This window comes from Bombina bombina, chromosome 4 (genome assembly GCF_027579735.1).
Source record: "Bombina bombina isolate aBomBom1 chromosome 4, aBomBom1.pri, whole genome shotgun sequence".
NCBI classification, from domain to species: Eukaryota; Metazoa; Chordata; class Amphibia; order Anura; family Bombinatoridae; genus Bombina; species Bombina bombina.
This window is the reverse complement of record NC_069502.1, coordinates 855,074,501-855,081,870: the sequence shown is the minus strand read 5'-3', so window position 1 is coordinate 855,081,870 and position 7,370 is coordinate 855,074,501.

Sequence of the window (7,370 nt, the reverse complement as noted above, 5' to 3'; positions counted from 1 at the left end):
TTAGAAGCCATATCAGCATTCCAAGTCTTAAGCCATAAAGCTCTTCTGGCTAAGATAGCCAGAGACATAAATCTAACATCAACTCTAATAATATCAAAAATGGCATCACAGATGAAATTATTAGCATGCTGGAGAAGAATAATAATATCATGAGAATCACGATTTGTTACTTGTTGCGCTAGAGTTTCCAACCAAAAAGTTGAAGCTGCAGCAACATCAGCCAATGATATAGCAGGTCTAAGAAGATTACCTGAACATAGATAAGCTTTTCTTAGAAAAGATTCAATTTTTCTATCTAAAGGATCCTTAAACGAGGGTACCATCTGACGTAGGAATGGTAGTACGTTTAGCAAGGGTAGAAATAGCCCCATCAACTTTAGGGATTTTGTCCCAAAATTCTAACCTGTCAGGCGGAACAGGATATAATTGCTTAAAACGTTTAGAAGGAGTAAATGAATTACCCAATTTATCCCATTCCTTAGCAATTACTGCAGAAATAGCATTAGGAACAGGAAAGACTTCTGGAATAACCGCAGGAGCTTTAAAAACCTTATCCAAACGTATAGAATTAGTATCAAGAGGACTAGAATCCTCTATTTCTAAAGCAATTAGTACTTCTTTAAGTAAAGAGCGAATAAATTCCATCTTAAATAAATATGAAGATTTATCAGCATCAATCTCTGAGACAGAATCCTCTGAACTAGAAGAGTCCAAAGAATCAGAATGATGGTGTTCATTTAAAAATTCATCTGTAGAGAGAGAAGATTTAAAAGACTTTTTACGTTTACTAGAAGGAGAAAATAACAGACAAAGCCTTCTTTATGGATTCAGAAACAAAATCTCTTATGTTATCAGGAACATTCTGCACCTTAGATGTTGAGGGAACTGCAACAGGCAATGGTACATCACTAAAGGAAATATTATCTGCTTTAACAAGTTTGTCATGACAATTATTACAAACAACAGCTGGAGAAATAGCTACCAAAAGTTTACAGCAGATACACTTAGCTTTGGTAGATCCAGCAGGCAGTGGTTTTCCTGTAGTATCTTCTGGCTCAGATGCAACGTGAGACATCTTGCAATATGTAAGAGAAAAAACAACATATAAAGCAAAATAAATCAAATTCCTTATAAGACAGTTTCAGGAATGGGAAAAAAATGCCAACATCAAGCTTCTAGCAACCAGAAGCAAATGAAAATGAGACTGAAATAATGTGGAGACAAAAGCGACGCCCATATTTTTTGGCGCCAAATAAGACGCCCACATTATTTGGCGCCTAAATGCTTTTGGCGCAAAAAATGACGCCACATCCGGAACGCCGACATTTTTGGCGCCAAATAACGTCAAAAAATGACGCAACTTCCGGCGACACGTATGACGCCGGACACGGAAATGAATTTTTGCGCCCAAAAAATCCGCGCCAAAAATGACGCAATAAAATGAAGCATTTTCAGCCCCCGCGAGCCTAACAGCCCACAGGGAAAAAAGTCAAATTTGAGGTAAGACAAAATATGATAATTTAAAGCATAATCCCAAATATGAAACTGACTGTCTGGAAATAAGGAAAGTTGAACATTCTGAGTCAAGGCAAATAAATGTTTGAATACATATATTTAGAAACTTTATAAATAAAGTGCCCAACCATAGCTTAGAGTGTCACAGAAAATAAGACTTACTTACCCCAGGACACTCATCTACATGTTTGTAGAAAGCCAAACCAGTACTGAAACGAGAATCAGTAGAGGAAATGGTAAATATAAGAGTATATCGTCGATCTGAAAAGGGAGGTAAGAGATGAATCTCTACGACCGATAACAGAGAACCTTATGAAATAGACCCCGTAGAAGGAGATCACTGCATTCAATAGGCAATACTCTCCTCACATCCCTCTGACATTCATTGCACGCTGAGAGGAAAACCGGGCTCCAACTTGCTGCGGAGCGCATATCAACGTAGAATCTAGCACAAACTTACTTCACCACCTCCCTTGGAGGCAAAGTTTGTAAAAACTGATTTGTGGGTGTGGTGAGGGGTGTATTTATAGGCATTTTAAGGTTTGGGAAACTTTGCCCCCTCCTGGTAGGAATGTATATCCCATACGTCACTAGCTCATGGACTCTTGTTAATTACATGAAAGAAATCTAACACTTTATCATATATAAAGAACGCTACTATACAGTTGCATAAAATCTAACACTTTACTAAGTATATATTTGTGTTGGTTACATATAATACCATACAAATTATATAAAATCCATACAATAAATTTGAGTTGTTGCCAGAAATCTGCCCTTCAATTTGGAGGTCCGTTATGTTGATTTAAAAAATTTGTGTTGATTAAAAGTTTGTTGCTTTTGAAAACGCTATTATCCCATTGATATATCTTTCCATACAATTGTATTGCAGTGGTATTAATCAATTTGTCTTTGGATGTTAATAAATTACTCAGTTGATGTGTTGTTATAAATCCATAATATTACACACAATTGATTTGACTTTCTTTTATAAGAATTTATGATACCCTCTTACCGGACCTCCGATGGCTTTACCTCCTTTTTTTCAATGCCTCCAAATTGAAGGCAGAGTTGTGGCCACAACTCAATTTTATTGTATGGATTTTATATAATTTGTATGTTATTATATGTAACCAACACAAATATATACTTGCTAAAAATTGATAACAGAGACATAAATATATAGAAGACATATATAAGGAGATATATACTAATGATATTCATCTATCTATTGCTATTTTTTGAGTCTTAGTATACGTATATAATCAATCACGTCAGAAGAAAAGTATACAGGTATACAGATATATTAACTTTTAGCAATCAATGATATATAACAATCGTTAATTAATAATATAGGAGACATATATCAAGTGTTAATTTCAACCAATGGAAATTATTCCATATACAACCTAATATAAGAAAGAACAGAACCACATTAGCTTTTAGCGCTTCTCAATCGTTGCACCCATGAGTGTATATGTGTGACACGTGAGAGGGATGCAGGGCACAGGTGAGTGTAAGTGTGTGACATGTCTGTGGGAAGGAGGGGATAGGTACATTTATGACATATCTAAGGAAAGCAGGTCACATGTGAGTGTACGTGTGTGACATGTCTGAGGAAAGCAGGGCATGTGTGAGTATAGGTGTGTTAAATATTTAAGAGAAGCCGGGCACAGATGACTGTATTTGTGTGACATGTCTTTGGGAAGTAGGGCACAGGTGAGTGTACGTGTGTGACATGTCTGAGGAAAGCAGGGCAAATGTGAGTGCATGTGTGTGACACTTGAGATGGATGTAGGGCACATGTGTGTAACATGTCTGTTGGAAACAGGGCACAGATAGTGTATGTGTGCAAAATCTGAGGGTTGCATGGCACAGTTGAGTGTACGTGTGAGATGTGCCTGTGGGAAACGTCACAGTTGCGTGTGTGGCGGGTCTGTGGGAAACCGGGCACAGGTGTGTGTACATATTAGTGAACATACACATCACACACGCACACAGGGCACAGGTGAGTGTACGTGTGTGATGTGTATGTTCACTAATATAGTTTATTTTACATATTACAGTATATCTTACTTTTTATATAAAGTGATAATCTGGGCTTCATTACAAGTAAATAAAATATGGCATAAATGCAACATTCTTAAACAATAAAACTGAATGTTTTGCGCACATAAACAATAAGCACTCATGTTTCATATTAAAGCACTTTTAAACTTAACCCTCTTTCCAGTGAGGGAAATGCTCTTAATATTCTTTAAGTAAACTCATTAACTGTGTGGTTGATATGCTTTTGGTTTAGCTATATTGGGGCCTTTAAGCCTTTTCAGCTAAATAATCCTCATCATCTATATGGTATAACAGAATTCCATGAGTAACACAGTTGGCTGGGGAGCTGCTGATTATTCCAGAAGGTGTAGTTAACACATTAATTAAATTCTCTCTGTTAAAGCATTTATATATTGCTTAGATATACTACACCACCTGGGGCCATTTTCTTTGTTTTTGTTGTTCTAGAGTCATCTTTCTTTTAACTACAAGCACACAAGTTGTAGTTATAAAGATTAGTTTATGGGCTGAAATAATTGTATTACTAAAAGTTACTAACTAGATACATTAGGTAGAAAAACAACATTAATTTCTATTTAGTTTGGTCTTTGACTAAATGTGAATTCTTAGAAATAGCCCCTAATGTACAGTAAACTGCCCTTAAGCCTTAGCATAAAAGCCGTGAAAAGGTCTAATGGTCACAGTGTCTTCTACAAGTGTAGGGGACTGACTAAATCAGAACCGTTTATATGATCTCATTATTAAATAATTATATAATTGTGTTTCTTATTGACAGGTGAATTCACAAACTGCAATAATCCAAATCATGATCAGAGTGCAGATGCTTCTTTACATCTTCTTCAAAATCAAAGAAGCCACTTGGGAAATGTATGTTCTGAATGTGGGAAAAGTTTTCTTAAGAAATCACATCTTCTTAAACATCTAAAACTTCATACAGGAGAAAAGCTATTGTCCTGTTCTATATATGGGGAATGTTTTAAACATAAAACAAATCTTGATGTTCATCAGAAAATTCATACAGGAGAAAAAGGATTTTTATGTTCTTACTGTGGGAAATATTTTACTCAGAAATCACATCTAATTGTTCATCTGAGAATTCACACAGGAGAGAAAGCATTTTCTTGTTCTGACTGTGGGAAATGTTTTACTCAGAAATCAAATCTTATTAAGCATCAGAAAATTCATACAGGAGAAAAAGAATTTTCATGCTCTTACTGTGGGAAATGTTTTAATCAGAAATCAAATCTTATTAAGCATCAAAAATTTCACACAGGTGAAAAGGGATTTTTATGTTCTGACTGTGGGAAATGTTTTACTCAGAAATCAGATCTTATTAGGCATCAGAAAATTCACACAGGAGAGAGAGAATTTTTATGTTCTGACTGTGGGAAATATTTTACTCAGAAATCAGATCTTATTAGGTATCACAAAGGAGAGAAAGAATTTTCTTTTTTTTTTCTTTAAATTTTTTATTAGATTTTCAAAACATACAGTTTACAAGAAATGACGAGGGGATCAAAACAGCAATATGTGAAATACTATGAACAGTAACAAAGTTCCATCTATATTACTGAAGTAGAACTATATTTATCCCCCATTTTTAACATAACCATATAGATCATAAATAAACAATTTAATCTTGACAATTGTGAATGGCTGCTGCGCTACTTTCTACTATCTAGTTCCTGCCTCCCTCCCGCATTCCTACCTCTCTGAGTAAACCACTAGGGGTATTCTTAAGTGTTCCCAGATATTCCTCCCAAAGGAAAACTATAGAGTGATAGTCAGTAATACGGTTGGTTTGTTGATAGTGATATTTTTCCAGTGATAATACTCTAGTCACCTGGTCTCTCCATTCTTGTACCTTAGGCGTCCTTATACTCTTCCAAAGCCTAGGTATTAATTGTCTAGCGCAATTTAACATAATGTAAAGCAGTGTAGCTCTCAGTTTGCATTTTATTTTAGGTAACTTGTTTAGTAGAAAAACAATCGGATTATATTCCAGCTGAATTGTTATTATCTTCCCTATTTCTAAATGTATGTCAGTCCAATATGTTTGTATTAAAGGGCAATTCCACCAAATATGGGTCAGATTTCCCTCCTGTTTACAATCCCTCCAACATAACTTGCTTGTGTTTGGATAGATACTGGCTAGTCTTTTGGGGGTTAAGTACCATCTGGTAAGTAATTTCATATTAGTCTCTGTGGCATTCATAGAGGATGGAGCTTTGCCCATTTGCTGAAAAACTGTCTGCCAGTCATTTGGTGTTAAGGTCATCTGTGTTTCCCTCTCCCATGTCTTGGTATATGCGGGTAATTGTTTGGAATGTGTCGATAATAGTAATTTGTATGATTGCGATAGTCCTTTCTTCGAAGTACCCGAAGAGTAGCACATTAACTCAAATGGGGAAAGTGGTCTAAGAAAGTCTGTTTTTTTCTTATTGTAACCTATATAATGCGATAATTGTATATACTCGTACCAGTTCTGTTCTTTGAGTATATTTTTCTCTATCAATTCTTCCCTAGTTCGTAATTTGCCATTTACCAGGCTTGAGTATATTGGTACACAACAGTGTATATTTGTAGTTTCTTCCCCTATCTTGTTATACCCTAATGGGGATTCAGAGTTTATTAATAAAGGAGTTAAAGGGGCCGGAACAGATGAGATGTCTTTGTTATTTTTTAGTATTGAATCCCATGTGTCAAATGTTTCTACTACTAAGTTCGGTGGCTCGCTACCGAGTCTCCTCTGTGTCATGTCTAGCCAGCAAAGGCTACCTAGACTGGGTGTGTTAGTTAGGTTGTGTTCCAACCTTACCCATTCTTTATTATCTGAGTGCTTACACCAATCTATAATTCTATTTAACATGGACGCCTGTTTATAATATAATAGGTTAGGTACTCCCAGGCCACCGCTACATCTATCCCTGTATAAAGTTTTCTTTGAGACTCTCGGCATTTTGTTCTGCCATATAAATGAATTTACATTGGCTTGAAGTCTATTCAAGTATGTCTGTGACAGTGGGATCGGTACTGTTTGAAAGATATATAATATACGTGGTAGAAAAGACATCTTAAAGGCATGTATTCTACCAAGCCAGGAGAGGAATTTATTTTTCCACACCCTAATCTCTGTGTGTAGTTTTGCCAGTAAATTCATGTAGTTTAGTGTGTAGAGTTCTTCTTTAGTTCTTGCGATTTGTATACCTAAGTATGTCAAGGAGTCTTTCTGAATAGAGAATTGAAAATGGTTTTTGATATGTTGCAGTAAGGCATCTGTTACAGCCACCCCCAGGACCTCAGATTTAGTTGTGTTAATTTTAAAATATGAGTGGGCGCTATATAGATCAAATTCTGAATGTAGTGCTTTAAGGGATGGGAGAGGGTTTGTCAATGATAATAGAATATCGTCTGCATAAAGCGATAATTTATAAGGTGTATCTTGGATTTTGATACCTTCTATGTCAGGGTTGTGGCGTATTTTGGAGGCCAGGACTTCCATGGCCAATACAAATAGTAGGGGCGAAAGAGGACATCCCTGCCTGGTTCCATTTTTAATGTGGATGCTATTCGAGAGGGAGTCATTTAATCTGACCTTCGCTGAGGGACTGCTATATAGAGCAAAAATTTTATCCAACATATGTGGTCCTATTCCAAATCTAATAAGAGTATGTCGCAAAAACCTCCAATTTAGCCTGTCAAAGGCTTTTTCTGCGTCAATACCCAAAAATATCGTAGGTATTTTTTTCTTATGTGCATATTCCAAAAGATCTATAGTTTTAACC